Source organism: Dendrobates tinctorius, unplaced genomic scaffold (genome assembly GCF_039654945.1).
Source record: "Dendrobates tinctorius isolate UK_male_01 unplaced genomic scaffold, ASM3965494v1 ptg000064l, whole genome shotgun sequence".
Lineage (NCBI taxonomy): Eukaryota > Metazoa > Chordata > Amphibia > Anura > Dendrobatidae > Dendrobates > Dendrobates tinctorius.
In genome coordinates, this window is record NW_027361732.1 from 6261016 (window position 1) to 6277193 (window position 16178).

At 44.0% G+C, this 16178-nt stretch overlaps 1 protein-coding gene across 1 annotated transcript in view; it reads left to right on the top strand.

Annotated features, from left to right (window-relative positions):
- CPB2 (carboxypeptidase B2) overlaps positions 1-16178 on the top strand; it is a 76032-nt gene that overhangs the window by 21552 nt on the left and 38302 nt on the right. The gene's annotated exons all lie outside the window — the stretch shown is intronic.

Here is a 16178-nt window from a genome sequence, read left to right on the forward strand (position 1 = left end):
ACTCTGCAACGTAGGCGTGATTAAACTTTTTCTTTTCAACACCCCCTAAGCTCCGATTGGTGGCTGCAACAGCGACTTCGTCATAAAAGACTCCGTAGCATCGCTTCCATTCCATTGTTCCTGAGCGCTGTGGAGAGCCGGTATACCTGCAGTAGCGTCTCTGATCGTGTCACTGAGGCAAGCAAAAACAAAGTGAAACCAAGGAGAACGCAATAGCGCTCTGTTCTCCGGAGCAATTGATGGGAGCGCAAATATGTTCGATTTTTTATGATGTGGTCGCAGTAGTGGCCGCCAATCGGAGCAGAGGGGCATTGTAAAATACATTGCCCAATAAGATAATGAGAGCGCAGCTGTGGCCACCAATCGGTGCGGAGGGGCGTGGAAAAGGTAGCGCTGAAGGACGCCTATTCAAAGTCGGAATCGTTACAATAGACTGTGTGACAAGGTCCCAACGATCGCCGTGGTCGTTAGTAACATCGCTGATCGCTGATGCGTCGTTATGGACATCGGCCTGTATGACTGCTTATTAGCGATGCACCAACGATCTTAGCCAGATCGTATCGTTGTCGGGATCGTTGGTACGTCGCTATGTGTAACGGTACCCTAAGAATACATCATTCAGTGTACATAAGCTGCCATTGTTCTTGGCGGTGCAATTCTTGTTTACATAGGACTGCCGAGAGCAATAATCTTCTGGACAAAAACCAATAGACCATTTCACCGAACAAACGAAAGCCAAACACAAGAGTAGATACAACATAGTTGAAAAGTTGCAGTCTCTTCTTTTTTTTATCCATTTCTGGCTTTGGCTCAAAAAACTGTATTACAAAGGTTGTCCACTACTTTAGCAGTAGAATAGGTCATCAATGTCTGATTGGAGTGGGAGCAACACCAGGCACCCCCGCTGATCAGCGATTTTCAGTGCTGATTCTGTATTCTATGGGCACAAAACAGGTCCCAATCCCTTGATGACACTATGGAAATAGTGAAACACGTTGGGTGTATAATGTTGACTTGTTAACTCTTTAGTAATGTCTTGGTAGCAGAATATAAGAAGTACATCACCTTATGCATATTTTACCACTTCTATGTACTGGATTCTAAGGTACATTATCTGCAAAGGAAATGTGAACACTGTACAAGCATAGTGAGGTAGCTACTATCTCGGTTACATCTTAAAGGTATATGCACAACAACTTTGTGGCATTACGTACTGTGGAGACATGGGGGGAGGGAAGACAGTGGGTGCCTCGGGTCCGCTAGCCTGAACCGCATGGATCAGGGATCATCCCGCTCTCCCGTTAACGTGGGCATAATGCTACTCAAACAACACAGGGTGAGGGTAAAACAGTGCGGCAATGCTTTATTGAACCAAAAAACAGGTAAATAACACATAGAACAGTCCCAGAAAAATACCCCAAGATGGTGCACATTATAGAGTCTCACCCTTCCGCTGACTTGCCGGGATAATAGCAGCTGTTCTTTAGATCTTCCAGGATCACTACCCCACCTGTGACATGCACACAGAGAGGAGGTAACAACAAGCGTAGGAAAATGACAGTCCACTGCGTCCATACAAGGTACAAGGCCAGTTAACACGAGAGACACAACCTGGCTTCTCCAAACATCTCCATGGAAACAGGCAACCAGCGGGTCCCAATCCTGGCTTTCTCCAAATGTATCCATGGTTCAGTAATGGTCAATAGAGCAGATCTGTATTCTTCCAACCAGAGCCAAAAAAACCCTAAGTTGTTTCCTGTAGAATGATAAATCCATGTCCCTCGTGATGGTGCAATGATGAATTGGCTGCAGTACTAACTCAGGTTCTTTGGGTGGTAGGATGTCTTGGCAGAATCTCTGGCTGTCTCACTCTGTCTCTCTTTTTCTGAGTCTCTTTATGCAGAGGCATGTAATCTATTTTTAGATTTAACAAGTGTCCTTCAGTCCATCATCACAGATAAGGGGAAGAATAGTGGTGAGATCAAGTAGCACTACTTGAATATTTAATCTATTTGCATAGTTTTTCCCTCTCTGCTTTCGGAGTCAACAAACTGACTCCATAACACAATGCATAATTAGCATATCAGCAAACCTCACTAGTCATCAAAGATAAGAGCACACTATGTTATATGAAATATCAGCTTACAAGTCAGGCTTATACAAACTAAAAGTATAGATAACAGACTATTTTTCTTGGTTTGCAAAAAATCGTCATCTGGGTAATTAAGATATAATCCTGTTTCTTCACACATACACACCTGAAAAACCAGGAAAGATCTGAGCCACCTCCTGCTCCCTCTTCTGCTGAAATCTCCACCTCTTCCTCTCCTTTCCGAGCAACAGAGCCACCTGGCTCCACTCAAAGAGTGGATATGACAGCATCAGTGTTCAGCTGTGCATCCCCCAAGCACTGAATCCCATATTCTACATGTCATCTCAAAAGTGATTTCTAAAGGGCTAACAATACGTTGGGATCATGGAAACCACAGTTCATGGTTCCCAGCCACCACTACTTTGCTGGTGGGCCATCTCTGCCTTGCACGAACATGTTGCATATAAAATCAGGTGTGCAGTGCGCAAGGCCATCAGTGTAAAAATCCACGTAACCACCGAATCATGGACCAGTAAGCATGGGCAGGGACATTATATCTCTCTAACTGGCAACTGGCTAAATGTTGCAGAGGCTGGGCCTGAGGCAGAAAGCATTTTGGTGCATGTCCTACCACTGCAGAAGATTGCTGGATGTTTTTGGGATGTTTCTCTGTCTCTTTCCTCCTACTCCTCTTCCTCCAACATCTTCTCCTTCGGTCAGCATAACACCTGCACTACCAACTTCAGGACAGACAGGGGTAAACTACAGCAGGCGGGTCTGAAACTCATCTGTTTGTGGGGAAAAATATCACACTGCACAGGAGCTGTGGCTGGTAATGAAACAACAGGCAGTTGTGTGGTTAAACCTCAAACCTGGCTTGGTTGTGAGCGATAACGTGCAAAATCTCATAGCAGCTCTGGGCCTTGCCGGTTTAACGCACATCTCTTGACTGGCTCATGTGCTAAATTTGGTGCTGTAGAGCTTCCTTAAAAATTACACAGATATGTCATTGCTGCTGCTGAAACTGTAAGCCGTCTGGGTGCAGACATAGGTGCAGAGAATAACTATCTCTTAGGCCTACAACTCGTACAGACACAGCGGTAGATTATAATTATTTTGTAGACACACTACTTGCACAGACACAGCTGCAGAGGGCACAGAGAGGCTTTTTGGCACAGCACGCACAAAGGCTTTTTGGCACAGTACACACAGAGGCAAGTTGGCAGAGGTTTAAATGCACTGGGTTTTTTTTTTAAGCATAGCTACAGCTCCTACAGATACGGTAGAGTCGAATTTTTTTTTAGACACGCTACTCACAAAAAGACGGCAACAGAGTAGAGTAACTTTTTTAGAAACACTATTCATATAGTCACAGTGGTAGAATAAAATAATTTTCTTTTCTCACAAATGGGAAAGAGACGGCTGCAGAGTAGAATTTTTTTCTTAGACACACTGCTCACAAAAACTGCTTCAGAGTACACTGATTTTTTAGACTCACAAAAATCAGCTGTAGAGTACAATTATTTTTTTAAAGATAGCATGGATCGCACCTCTAAAAAAATAATACATTGATCTAATGCCGCCAGGCAAAAATATCATGAGGATCTTAAGCCCCCTGAGTCACAATTTTTGTGACGCAACAGCGATCTCACCAGCGAGTTCGCTGTGTGTGACACTGACCAGCGACTGGCCCCCCTGCCAGTATCGCTGATCGTTGTTGGAATGCCCTGGACATTTCTTTGATCGCTGGTCTCCCGCTGGCCAGCACGCATCGCTGCGTGTGACAGGCGGGAGACCAGCGATCAGCAATCAGCGCGCAGGTAACTAAGTAAACATTGGGTTTCTCAGCAGCACGCGTAACTTAGAAACCCGATGTGTACCTTAGTTACCAGCGCGCTGATGCAGGGAGCTGGTAACCAAGGTACACATCGGGTTTCTAAGTGATGCACGTTGCTTAGAAACCCGATGTGTACCTTAGTTACCAGCTCCCTGCATCAGGCGCTGGTAACTAACGTGGACAGTGACGCCGGGCGCTCAGCGTCGCTGGTGCTGATTGCTGGTTAAGCTGTCTGTTTGACAGCTCACCAGCAATCATGTAGCGACTCACCAGCGACCCTGACAAGTTGATATCATTGTCGGGATCGCTGGTGAGTCGCTATGTGTGACGTGGCCCTTAGTTTAACATTCTGACCAGACTGTATGAAACCCACTACCATGTCAAGGCGAATCTCTCAGTGGGTCCTAACTTTTATTACCTTAAAGTAACAGCACCATGCACAATTTTTTTTACATACACTACTCATATACACCCAGTAAAATAATTTGCTTGGTCTATAAATGGCAAGGAATCGGCTGATGTTTATTTCCCAAACTACAAGAAAACACACATTGGTCGTGAAAAATTATATCTTTGGCCTTTAAATGGCTACAAGATCGATGATGGAAGATATTTATTTGCAACACTGCTAGAAAACATGCACTGGTTCAGAAAAATTATTTCTTTGGCCTATAAATGGCAACAAGATGGTTGATAACAATTTTTTTTCCCCATACTACTAGAAAACACACACTGGTTCTGAAAAATTATTTATTTGGTCTACTAATGACATTGATACATCAAATGCCAAATATTTATTTTTCAGACTACTGGAAAACACCTAGTAGCTTAAAAGGAACAGTACTCCCACAGGCGAGGGTGCAGAATACACAGAGTGGCTTAAAGGACAGTACTTCCACAGGCAGGGGGGTTCAGAGTACACACAGCAGCTTAAAGGACAGTATTCTCACAGACAGGTTTGCAGAGTACATACAGCGAGTACATACAATGGCTTAAATGACAATACTCCCTCAGGTGGGGGGTGACGAATACACACAGCAACTTTTAGCACAGTACTCTCATAGATGAGTTTACAGAGTACACACAGTGGGTTAAAAGACAGTACTCCCACAGGCGGAGGGGTGCAGAGTACACACAGAGGCTTAAAGAACAGTACTCCCTTAGGCAGGGGGTATAGAGTAGACACAGGGGCTTAAAGGACCATGGGTGGGGGGGAGTGCACAGTACACACAGTGACTTTTAGCACAGTACTGTCACTGACTGGATCAGACGCGCACATTTTTAGTCTATGTTAAACACGGATGAAAAAGGCAAATAATCCTTATTACTTTAGTGTTCCATCCAGGTTTCATCCGTTTTCATTGCTAATAGTCAATGGATGAAAAAAATGTTCTGACAATTAATCCCCTTCAGTTTTTCAAATTGGACAAAAGAAACACAAAACAGAAGCAAAGCAACACGAGAGAAAAAATGGTCCATTTTACAAAGATGTAAAAATGGACAAAAATGTGAATGTAGCCTTAGGCCACCATTGTGTTTCTTGTCTGCCTGTCCCCATATTTAATAAGCAGAGGATGAACAGAGCAGTATGATTGTGTTGGAGATTATAATAATAATAATAAATTTTATTTCTATAGCGCCGACATATTCCGCAGCACTTTACATTTCGGAGGGGATTTTTACAGACAATAGACATTACAGCATAACAATAATCACATAGATTAAAACAAATACCAAGAGGAATGAGGGCCCTGCTCGCAAGCTTACAGTCAATGAGGAAAGAGGTAGACATGAAAGGTGGGTGGTAACAGTTGCCCTGATTGTATGGACCAGCCATAATGTTAAGTGTGTAACAGTACAGACACACAGGGCTAATGGATGCATAAAGCATGTGGGAACATGATGCGGGGAACCTGATTATGGTAAAACTTTTGGCTGTGCCACACAGGGATAGATTAGGTTAATGTGTTGAGGCGATAGGCCAGTCTGAATAAATGTGTTTTCAGGGCACGCTTAAAATTGTGGGGATTGGGAACTAATCGTATTGACCTGGGAAGTGCATTACAAAGAATTGGCGCAGCACGTGTAAAGTCTTGGAGACGGAAGTGGGAGGTTCGGATTATTCAGGATGCTAACCTCAGGTCAACAGCAGAACAGAGGGCTCGGGTAGGGTGGTATACTGAAACAAGGGAGGAGATGTAGGGTGGTGCTGAGCCATGGAGGGCTTTATGGGTGAGGGTAATAAGTTTATACTGAATTCTGGAGTGGATGGGTAGCCAGTGTAATGACTGGCACAAGGTAGAGGCATCGGTGTAACGATTGGTGAGGAATATGATCCTGGCTGCAGCATTCAAGACAGAGTGGAGAGGGGAAAGTTTGGTAAGAGGGTGACCGATTAGAAGAGAGTTACAATAGTCGAGACGAGAATGAATAAGAGAAACAGTAAGAGTTTTTGCAGAGTCAAAAGTAAGAAAAGGTCGAATTCTAGAAATGTTTTTGAGGTGCAGATGACAAGAGCGAGCCAGTGATTGAATGTGGGGGGCAAAGGAAAGCTCGGAATCAAGTATGACGCCAAGACAGCGGGTATGTTGCTGGGGAGTAATAGTGGAGCCACACACAGAAATGGCAATGTCGGGTATAGGTACATTAGTAGAGGGAGGAAACACAAGGAGTTCAGTCTTTGACAGGTTCAGTTTCAGATATAGTGAGGACATGATTTTAGACACAGCGTTTAGACAATCGCCGGTGTTTTCTAGAAAGGCTGGCGTGATGTCAGGAGAAGAAGCGTATAATTGGGTGTCATCAGCATAGAGATGGTACTGGAAACCAAATCTACTGATTGTTTGACCAATAGGGGCAGTGTACAAGGAGAAGAGGAGGGGGCCTAGAAACGATCCTTGAGGAACCCCAACAGTAAGGGGAAGGTGAGAGGAGGAGGAACTGGCAAAAGATACAGTAAAGGAGCGGTCAGAGAGATAGGAGGAGAACCAGGAGAGAACGGTGTCCTTGAGGCCAATGGAACGGAGCATAGTGAGGAGGAGCTGATGATCTACAGTGTTGAATGCTGCAGAGAGATCCAAGAGAATTAGCATGGAGTAATGACCATTTGATTTAGCTGTTAGTAGATCATTAGAGACTTTAGTGAGGGCAGTTTCAGTAGAGTGTAAGGAGCGGAAACCGGATTGGAGAGGGTAGAGAAGAGACTTATTAGAGAGATAGTGGATAAGACGGGAGTGGACCAGGCGTTCCAGGAGTTTAGAGATGAAGGGAAGATTAGAGACAGGTCTATAGTTAGCGGCACAGTTTTGGTCGAGGGACGGTTTTTTAAGTAGTGGATGTATGATGGCATGCTTAAATGAGGAGGGAAAGATACCAGAAGAGAGAGAGGTTAAATATTTTAGTTAGGTGAGGGGTGACAGCAGGGGATAGGGACTGGAGGAGATGTGATGGAAATGGGTCACTGATGCAAGTGGTTGGGCGAGAAGATGCAAGGAGCCTGCTTACTTCTTCTTCTGTGACTGGTTCAAAATCAGAGAGTGAGCTAGATGCAGTGGGGGAGGGAGGACAGTGCATGGTATGAGGTGATTAGGAGATAATTTCCTGTCGAATCTGGTCAATTTTTCCTTTGAAGTAATTGGCCAGATCGTCAGCTCGGAGCTCCGTGGTTGGGGCCTGTACTCTTGGGTTGAGTAGAGAATGAAAAGTGTCAAAGAGACGTTTTGGGTTATTGGACAGTGAGGTGATGAGGGTGTTGAAATAGGTTTGTTTGGAGAGGTGAAGGGCAGTGTTGTATGTTCTAAGCATAAACTTATAATAGATGAAATCTTCGTGTAGATTGGATTTTCTCCACAGACGTTTGGCGCACCTGGAGCACCGCTGCAGGAAACGTGTTTGCAGGGTGTGCCAGGGTTGTCGCCGTCTGTGTTGTGGTGTTCTATTTATAGGGGGTGCAAATTCATCTGGGGCACTTTGAAGTGTTTCATTGTAATGCTTCAGTGCAGAGTCAGGACATGAGAGGGAGGAGATAGGGGCCAATGAAGACTGCAAGTTCTTCATAAGTTTCTGGGTGTTAATGGCCTGTGTGTTTCTATAAGTATGGACAGTGGGGGTGACCTGAGCAGCCTGGCAGTTCTTGATAGAGAATGAAAGAAGATTGTTGTCAGAGAGCGGGAGAGGGGAGTTTGCAAAATCATCCACTGCACAAAGCCGAGAGAAGACCAAGTCGAGGGAGTTTCCGTCTTCATGCGTTGGAGAATTAGTAAGCTGCAAAAGGAAAAACGAGGAGGTTAGAGATAATAGGTGAGTAGCAGATGGGGAGAGGGGAAGAGCAATGGGGATGTTGAAATCTCCCATGATGAGGGTAGGGATGTCATAGGTGAGAAAATGTGGAAGCCAAGTGGCAAAATAATCCAAGAACTGATGGGAGGGGCCGGGAGAACGATACACCACCGCCACTCGCATGGAGAAGGGGGTGTAGAGTCTGATGGCATGGACCTCAAAAAGAAGGGAAGACTAGTGAGGGTAGTTGAGGGATAATCTGAAAGGTACATTTTGGTGATATGAGCAGACCAACGCCTCCACCTGCTCTATTGTCTGATCTTGGGGTATGAGAGAAGTGTAGTCCCCCGTATGAATGAGCAGCAGCACCGGTAGTGTCTGACTGCTGGATCCAGGTTTCAGTAAGAGCCAAGAGGTTAAGAGAATTAGAAAGGAAAAAGTCATGAATGAAGGAGAGTTTGTTTCACACTGTACGAGAATTCCAAAGTGCACAATTAAGAGAGACAGATGGCATGCAGGGAATATTAATAAGATTAGAGGAGTTTCTGAGTGTAGCAGTTGGGGGGTTTGACTTTCTATAACATGGGGGACCAGGGTTGGAAGCAATGTCTCCTGCGACTAGGAGAAGGAGAATAGAAAGAGTGAGCAGATGGTTAAGTGATTTGTGAGAGCGTCTCTTATGTTGAATGGTGCGACTGACTGGATCTGTGCAATTTAACAATGTGATAAGAGCAGGAGTGCTATACATAGGAGAGGAAAGGAGCAAGGGGCCGATATGGATGGAGTGTAGAGAGTTAATGCCAGGGCGGTGGATGTGTGTGAATGCAGCGGCCAGGATATAAATTACACAAATGCATATGGTATATATTTGTTGTATTCCAAATGTACAGGGAGTAGATGTATATAAATGTCTTACCTGTCTCCTGCCCTGCCTAACTGCCATGTTATAACTGCCAGTACTTTGATACATGTACTTCGATTACATGTGCATAAATGCCCCTTGCATAAATGCCTTCCCCAAGCTATGTCTGAATATATAGGAGGCTAAGGATTTGATTTTTTTTTTGTGCTCTCTCTTCTCGTTAATCAAACTAAATTGAGACAGCAGGACCCAATAAAATGTTGTGGTCAGATAAACAAATGTCCAGCACTACATGGATCATAAAGCACTTTGAAAAGTTTCTTGACCTCACAACATAAGGGGACAAGCAGAGTAAGTTGAAATAACTATATACCAGATATAAGCTTGCATAGTTGAAAACACATATATAGCATTCAGGATTAACTGCTTGCTGACATTGAATGGAGTGGAGAAACACAGGAGTTGATTGAGAGCAGAGGAGATTCAGAGGAGATTAATGTGTAGTACTCGATTTTATGAGTTAAGATTCATATCTAAGGCTGGTTTCACACTAGCGTTTTTAAGCGCTGCGCCTTGTGCGCTGTTATGCGCTTGCGCATGTCTCCCCTATCTTTAACATGTTCGCGCATTGTTTAGTGCATGTCAGCGTTCATCAGCGATTCTCGTGCACAGCGTTTTTTCAAGGTATGCGCCCGGTCTCGCCAGACGCTACATGTTGGATTTTTTGTTCCGTCCGACGCCCCAAAAATTGCGTATGCGCACGTGTGCGCGCGGAATGCACAAAAACCTAATATTAAAACCTATGGGAGCGCTGACAATGGCATTGCTCAACGCACGTCAGCGCTTATCTGCGCTTATCACAAGATGCCTTTTTGGAGTAAACAATGTCTAGACACTTGCAAAATCCACTCCCCAGAAGAGAAACATTGTTTGGGATGAGTTTAGATAAAGGAAGGGGTGTGCCTGCACTGTACCACAACTCTACAGACAGTCTGGAGAGAAGACAGAGAACAAGAGTGAATTTTGGTGCTTCATCAGCCATGTGAGTATTCTTCATCTAAATGTAGGCCTGTCTTTTCAAGTTTATTTTGTTCTAATTTTTTTTTTTTTTAATTCAAGAATGTCATCCTCTTGATCGCATTATTCCCCATCACGGGACAAAGTTGCCCAAGCAGAGCGTGAGGTGATTATATTTGTGCCTTTGGGTAAGTATAGCTTCTTCCAATACAAAGGTAATATTTTTTATTCTTTTTTTCAGTCCTCATCATCAGAACAGTCGAGTGTGGTTGAAGAGCGGGAGCAGGAAACCCAAGTCCCGGCGGTGACCCGTAATGTAAGTGAAATCATTAATGTATATCTAATTTTTTGTTTTGTTTTGTTTTATTTGTTTCCTTCTTGCCTTTTTTTTTTAAAGCCTTTTTTTAACACACAATTGAAAGACTCTAATGTTTTTCTATTTTTATAGGTTCGACAGAGGGATGAAGACGTGTACCTGGACAATGAACAACTGATACAACTAGTCCAGGAGCGTGTACCTTTGTGGGACAGCCGTGATCAGCTGCACAAGGACAATGTGGTGACATGGAGGCTATGGAATGAGGTGGCCGCAGCATTGATGGATGACTGGGACAGCGCCCCTGCAACCTCCAAAAAGGCGTTTCGTAAGTAATTTGCTCTGTGATGGTGCCATAACTATTGACCCTGATTCTGTTGTGTTTCTTGATAGATAAATTCTATCTGTTAATACAACATACCAGGGTCAATAGTGAACGCTTTTTGCTAATGTTGTGATGCATTGTGCTGCCTTGACTGTTTTGACTAATGGTACCGTTGTGTTTACTCATAGATATATTCTATGTGTAAACAGAACAATATATCACGATCTACAGTGAACGCTTTTTGGTAATGTTGTGATGCATTGTGCTGCCTTGACTGTTTTGACTGATGGTACCGTTGTGTTTACTCATAGATATATTCTATGTGTAAACAGAACTGTAAATCACGATCTACAGTGAACGCTTTTTGTTAGTGTTTTGATGCATTGTGCTGCCTTGACTGTCTTGACTGATGGTACCGTTGTGTTTACTCATAGATATATTCTATGTGTAAACAGAACAGTATATCACGATCTACAGTGAACGCTTTTTGATAATGTCGTGATGCATTGTGCTGCCTTGACTGTTTTGACTGATGGTACCGTTGTGTTTACTCATAGATATATTCTATGTGTTAACAGAACAGTATATCATGATCTACAGTGAACGCTTTTTGGTAATGTTGTGATGCATTGTGCTGCCTTGACTGTTTTGACTGATGTTACCGTTGTGATATATTCTATGTGTAAACAGAACAGTAATATCAGGATCAACATGGAAAAATATTTGGGTATTGTATCGATGCAGATATATTGCATGATACTAATAATTTCTTTTTTTTTTTGCTTTGTAACAGTGGACAAAGTCCGAACCCGATGGCGCTCGATGAAGGACCGCTTCAACACTGATGTTCGTGCAGAGGGACAGGTTCGCAGTGGTTCATCGGCAAGGACGACAACCAAATACAGATACCATCGCAATTTGGAGTTCCTGAGACCGGTCCTTGCCACTAGAGCGTAAGTATTTTGAATTAATTTTTTTTGGATGGTGCTTTTATAAATCAATGTTTTTGTATTCCACAGCTGATGCTTCTTATCAATGCATGACAGTAATTTTTTTTTGTTTTTTTTCTTTCAACAGCACCTGGAGCAGCACCCTGCAACCTGCCCCCGGAGCGGTCCTTCATCGATCGACCTCGGACCCGTCCCAGCCGTCCGACAGCCAGGAAGCACCTTGCAGGTCAGCCACACACACAGCTGGTGGCCAGGAAGCTGGTCAATCAGGTGTTCCCCTGTCCAAGGTCTCTGCCACTGGTTATGCGGGTACTACCCACCAGCGGCAGAGGGCCTTGGACAGGCCTGTCTTGCCCGAGTTCATGCACTTGAGCGAGTGCTTTCGTGACAGCCTCAAGGCGCTGTCAGACAGAGTTGAAAGCGTTTTTTCCCTCGTGGAAAAAGGTTTTAACCAAATGGAACTCCGTTTCAACTCTGTCGAACAGCGCCTTGACCGTCTGGAGGCCGACCACAACAGACCAGCGCACCATTTTTTTAGTAAAATCGAACGGGGCATGGCGGAACACCTTTGTCCTGAGAAACAGCTGAGTGTGTTGCAGGCCTGCAACACTGCTTACTTGCAGGCTATGCAGCAGAATCGGTACGTGCAACAGTCAGTAGTGTCATTCCCACCTGTGCCCCCGCTGACTCCCTTCACCACAGTACCGACTTCTGCTGCATACCACTGCACGGCCACCTCTATGCCAAGGCTTGATAGCCAACAGTACAGCACCACAAGTGCGGCTGGTCACCTCACTGCCACCACCATCGCAACCGCTGCTCCTGTTTGGAGCACCTCCACCGGCCACACGCCTGTGTGGAATACAGAGACTGTGGACACAAGTAGTACGTGGAACTGCCCTGCCGCCAACACTCAGACAGGTTGGAGCCCGGCCTCCACCACTCCAAAAACATGGACCAGCACTGCAGTCACTGGTCCTCCTGCAATGACGAGCACTGCCAGCGTGACCACCGAGCAGCAGCCGCCTCAGCAGCAGCAGCCACAGCAGCAGCAGCAGAAACCACAGGCACGTCAACAGCAGCAAAAACATCAGCAGCAACATCAACCACAACTGCAGCAAACTGGGGACCCAGATTCACTATTTTCCCCAACTGTGTTGCCTTCACAGGACTCAAGACGGGCATTGGGCACCAGAAGGCAGTCAAAGCGACCAAAGAAAGGTCATAAAAGTGTCACTGGTCATCCCCCCTCTCCTCATAGTTTGTCCACCTCCCTTTCCATGACTGATCTCCCTTCCCCCACCACTTTTGTAGCCCCTTCACCCACCACACCTGCGTCCACTGAAAGTTTGTCTTCCATACTGCACACGCCAAAGATAATACCAAGTTCCCCCAAACGAGAGAGAAAATAATGTTTTTTTTTTTAAAATAAAACTAAAAATATGTTTTCCCATAATAATGATTCATTAATGTCTTTATTGCCGACTACACACACTGCGCCTACACACACAGCGCCATACACTTTGTTTCCTTGGCCACTCATATCTTTACTACACTATTCTTGTGTGGTTCAAGGAGATATGTGTTGTCAACCAAACAAATATGACTTGTATGTTCACCACCATTCTCTGCAGTTTGTATAACGTGCAAAAACTTAATGGAGGATGTTGTTGAGTGCAAGGCATATCTATTGTTACCTTTGCCGGTATGATAAAAAGTGACTTGAGGATGGTATGTTATTACAGTCCTCCGTTTTGTGATACCATCACAGGAATTTGTAGATATTCCTTGTAATTAACCACACCCTCTATTCAGTGTTGAATAAACTGATGGGTAAAATACACGTCATATTTACACTACACAGTCCTAATATAATCAATATAGAAAAAAAATGTTCCTGAAAAAATATTATTTGGCTGCAGCATCGCTTCAGTGTGAATATATTTCATGCAGAATTGATGCTTGATTTTGGGAATCGTCACTTCACCACACTATTCCTGGGTACTGTAGAAGTGGTATCAGTTTGTACTCAAGCAGCATTTATTATACCACAAATAATATTTATGATGACATGGTAATCCGTCGCATCAAACATTTTGTATGCTATTGAATAAACAAATCTCAATTTTTACCTGCAGTTCATGTGATCAAAATATTATTTGTGGTCGCTATAAATGAATACACTTTGGAATTGATGAAGATCTTACAAAAAGTGTGTGTTTATTCACCTACTCTGGAGTGATAGTAAATTGTTGATGCACAAGACACAGCATCATGAATTCACAAGAATACATGGGAAGAGATGGATATTGTATTGCAGTGTAAAACAAAATATTGCACTGGGTATAGGTATAAAGACATGTTTATTAACAGCAAACACAGGAAATGTTTTTAATTACACCATTTGATACTGCCATTCCACTCGACCAACATCTGAGATGAAGTAAGCGGCAAAGTGGTCCCTCATTTGCCCAACTTCGACGGATGACCTGAGAGGGTGCTGATTGAAATCAGGCAATCGGTTTGAAGCTGGTTCATCAAGTTCAAAGTTAGGGTTCTCTTTACACATCACAAAATTATGGAGAACCACACAAGCTTTCACAACCTCATAATAATAATAATAATCTTTATTTTTTATATAGCGCTAACATATTCCGCAGCGCTTTACAGTTTGCACACATTTTCATCACTGTCCCTGATGGGGCTCACAATCTAAATTCCCTATTAGTATGTCTTTGGAGTGTGGGAGGAAACCGGAGTGCCCGGAGGAAACCCACGCAAACACGGGGAGAACATACAAACTCCTTGCAGATGTTGTCCTTGGTGGGAATCGAACCCAGGACTCCAGCGCTGCAAGGCTGCAGCGCTAACCACTGAGCCACCGTGCTGCCCTACCTCATCAACAGTTTCCAGTTTAAGATTAATTGCTGTGGCAAGAATGAGCCATCTGGAGACCAGAATACCAAAAGCACACTCTACAGTTCTTCTTGCCCTGGTCAGCCTGTAATTAAATACTTTTCTTTGGTGGTCCAAGTCACGGCTGGAGTAGTGTTTCAGCAGGTTTTGGCACATCTGGAATGCTTCATCGCCAACCATTACAAAGGGCTGTGGTGGAGCTTCGGTGTGGGGAAGAGGACGTGGCATGGAGAAATTAAATCGGTTGCCATACAACCTGCAGCCCATGTCCGAGTTCTTAAAGGCCTGTGAGTTATTCCCACGGGCAAATGCACCAATGTCCACTGCTAAAAACCTACAGTCTGCATCAGAAATGGCCATGAGTACTGTAGAAAAGTACTTTTTGTAATTATAGTACTCCGAGCCAGTTCTTTTGGGTTTGATTATCCGGATGTGTTTGCCATCAACAGCTCCCAAACAGTTGGGGAAATTGCAGATTGTCCAAAATTTGTCAGCAATTTCCATCCACTTTTCTACGGTGGGCAGGGGCATATATTCAGAATAAAGAATGTTCCACAAAGCCCGGCAGGTGTCCGCAACAATACCCGACAAGGTGGAGATTCCGATCCGGAACTAAAAGTGTAGTGAAGATAGGGTCTCTCCAGTTGCCAGGAATCTGATAAGCAGACAAAAAACAAAGGTGTAAATTGATATACATAAAAGAAAACAGTTATTTTTACATTGCTGACCCAGAAATATGCATGCTATGGAATATTACATGGCAGAACCATAAAAATTAGGCAGGCATTGTTTTGTAAATATCATTACATACCGTAAAGTCACCAGTAGCCGTTCCTCAGGAGAAATCGCATTACGGAGATGTGTGTCCTGTCTCCGGATGGCATCTTGGACACGACCAAGCAAATACATGAAGGTTTGTTGGGACATCCGTGTATAGTCCATAAATTTCTCCGGGTTTGCCTGGAGCTCACTGTAGAGGGTGTGGTATGCTCCACGGCTCTCACGGAGTTCAACAATTGGATGTATCCACAAACGCCGATGCTGACGTCTTCTCTGTCTCTCTCCCTTTGTTTGTGGCAAGCTACTGCATAAGCCTGAGCAATCCTGATGTCCAGATCCAAGATGAAGTGAAAAGTCTTCCATCGTAGATCCATGTTGTCAAGATAAAAGCAAGCTATTATGTGAAAACTGCAGCTGAAAACAGGGTCTATTTAAAGGATTCCCATACACACACCCACTGCTGTCCAATTGATGTAGTATGATGCAATAATTGTTCATGGATTTCCCTCTGGTGACTTGTGCTTTCATGCGCAAAATAAACGCAAATGCTTGGAAAACGCGTAACAACGCATACACAAGCTGCGTTTTTTCAATTTATGCGCACGATTATGCTAAAATAATATGCAGCGTTTGCAAGCGTTAGTATGCGATTTTGTCACGCGTTTGATGTGCGCAACAAATGCAGCGCCGAAAAATGCTAGTGTGAAACTAGCCTAAAACCCTTAGTGTTATAGGTTGACAATCATTTTATTTTAAACTATTTTAGGCTTCATAGACAGAATTTTAACACTAGAAAAGTAAGGTA